General features: G+C 59.7%; 1 pseudogene across 1 annotated transcript; it reads left to right on the forward strand.

Annotated features, from left to right (window-relative positions):
* Positions 1-295: 295 nt before the first annotated feature.
* On the forward strand, positions 296-958 carry LOC310835434 (nucleolar and spindle-associated protein 1-like; annotated as a pseudogene). Its single transcript has one exon. The product of its transcript is annotated as a nucleolar and spindle-associated protein 1-like (transcript).
* The last annotated feature ends 1,575 nt before the right edge of the window (positions 959-2,533 follow it).

Below are 2,533 nucleotides of genomic sequence, written 5' to 3' on the forward strand. Positions count from 1 at the left end.
CAGGAAGGTAAACTGCGTTTCCATGTGCTGCGCTGGTGCCGGCTCGCCAGAGCAGCTTTGTCACACTGGCCACGTGACCCAGAAGTGTCTTCAGACAGCGCTGGCTCCCGGCCTCTTAAGTGAGATGAGCGCACAACCCTAGAGTCGGACACGACTGGCCCGTACGGGCAGGGGTACCTTTACCTTAGTTTGCTTATATTTGTCATATCTCCTGGGCTTGCATATGTGACTGCTTGACAAGGACTGTGAGCGCTGAGTGGGCAAGTTTGAAGTACGGTGGTTGGAGGAGGCGAGCATGGAGGTTCCTTCCGCGCAGCAGCTGGAGGTGCCCAAGTACGGTGAGCTGAGGCGCCTGGCCAAGATTGTGGGGCTGAAGGCCAACCTCAAGGCAGACAAGTTGTTACATTTGTTGAAGCAGCACTTCCTTGCACCAGTAAAGGAAAATGGAAGTATGGTAGACAAAAGAGGCTTATCTACAGATACAGATGAGCTGGACAGCAGTCAAAGGCTTGTAAATGAGTCCATGGTGACTAAAAGGCATAGAAAACAGGAATTTGATGATGCACAGGGAAACCCAGAAGGAAAAACAGAACTTCCAGAGTAAGAGATTCTGACAGAGGTGACAGAATGTGAAGAGACCCAGGATGCTGAGTCTAGAAAGACGCTGAAGACCAGCCAAAACAAGTTTCCGTTGGACAGTGGAATTGTAGAAAATCTAGCAGATAACTCAGATACTGAAGGTCAACAAAAAGAGAGAGAAACCAGAAGGAAAGGAGGTAGGATTCTTGTGGATCCTGCCTCTGAAAAGAAACCTGGGAGAACAGGATTTGCTTCTACTACTCCAAACTTTAAGAAAATTCACGAGGCTCAGTTCAAGAAAATGCAATCTATTGATGAATACATTGAAAGGAAAAATAAAATGATTCGCAACTTCAGCAATTCAGTTACTGTTTTTTAGTAGCAGTGGCAATTGCAGCCTGGTGTGGCCACTCAAGAGCCAGAGGGGAGTCTTCCCCATGCAAATGGCTGGTGCCACTGTCAGCCCCAGCTGATTACAGGGGCTGGTGAGATTGCCCTCAAAATTTGAATTCAATTGGCCAATCACAGTCTTTGAGGAGGGGGATCAGTGCTTCAGCCACACACCTGTCGGAGCCAGTCTTCAATATGTAACAAAGCAAATCCAATGTATTGCAAAAACAGACAAACTTTAAGCAATAACAGGCAACACGTGGCGAATAATGTTCTAACAATATATATATAAAACCTCTAAAGGAATATTGGTGTATAGAGAAACGACATCTAACAATGCTAACAGAGTAGCATCTGAAACCTTAGTGCAGGGGTCGGCAACCTGCGGCTCCGGAGCCGCATGCGGCTCTTTAACGCCTTTGCCGCGGCTCCGGGGTGGAGGCGAGGGGAGGAGGCGCATTTTCCTTTGTTCCCGCTCCAAGCCTCGCGCGCCCGACGGGAGCTCCTGCCGGGCGCGCAAGGCTTGCAGACACTCGCCCGAAGCACGGGGAGCCCTCCGGAGGGCTCCCTGTGCTTCGGGCGGCAGGCTGCCGCCCCAAGCCTCGCGCGCCTGACGGGAGCTCCTGCCAGGCGCGCAAGGCTTGCAGACACTCGCCCGAAGCACGGGGAGCCCTCCGGAGGGCTCCCTGTGCTTCGGGTGGCAGGCTGCCGCCCCAAGCCTCGCGCGCCCGACGGGAGCTCCTGCCGGGCGCGCAAGGCTTGCAGACACTCGCCCGAAGCACGGGGAGCCCTCCGGAGGGCTCCCTGTGCTTCGGGCGGCAGGCTGCCGCCCCAAGCCTCGCGCGCCCGACGGGAGCTCCCGTCAGGCGCGCGAGGCTTGGGGCGGCAGCCTGCCGCCCGAAGCACAGGGAGCCCTCCGGAGGGCTCCCCGTGCTTCGGGCGAGTGTCTGCAAGCCTTGCGCGCCCGGCAGGAGCTCCCGTCGGGCGCGCGAGGCTTGGGGCGGCAGCCTGCCCGAGAGCTCCTGCCAGGCGGGAGCTCCTGCCAGGCGCGCAAGGCTTGCAGACACTCGCCCGAAGCACGGGGAGCCCTCCGGAGGGCTCCCTGTGCTTCGGGCGGCAGGATGCCGCCCCAAGCCTCGCGCGCCCGACGGGAGCTCCTGCCAGGCGCGCAAGGCTTGCAGACACTCGCCCGAAGCACGGGGAGCCCTCCGGAGGGCTCCCTGTGCTTCGGGCAACAGGCTGCTGCCCCAAGCCTCGCGCGCCCGACGGGAGCTCCTGCCGGGCGCGCAAGGCTTGCAGACACTCGCCCGAAGCACGGGGAGCCCTCCGGAGGGCTCCCTGTGCTTCGGGCGGCAGGCTGCCGCCCCAAGCCTCGCGCGCCCGACGGGAGCTCCTGCCGGGCGCGCAAGGCTTGCAGACACTCGCCCGAAGCACGGGGAGCCCTCCGGAGGGCTCCCTGTGCTTCGGGTGGCAGGCTGCCGCCCCAAGCCTCGCGCGCCCGACGGGAGCTCCTGCCGGGCGCGCAAGGCTTGCAGACACTCGCCCGAAGCACGGGGAGCCCTCC

This window comes from Podarcis gaigeae, assembly GCF_964106915.1.
Source record: "Podarcis gaigeae genome assembly, chromosome: 17".
NCBI lineage: Eukaryota > Metazoa > Chordata > Lepidosauria > Squamata > Lacertidae > Podarcis > Podarcis gaigeae.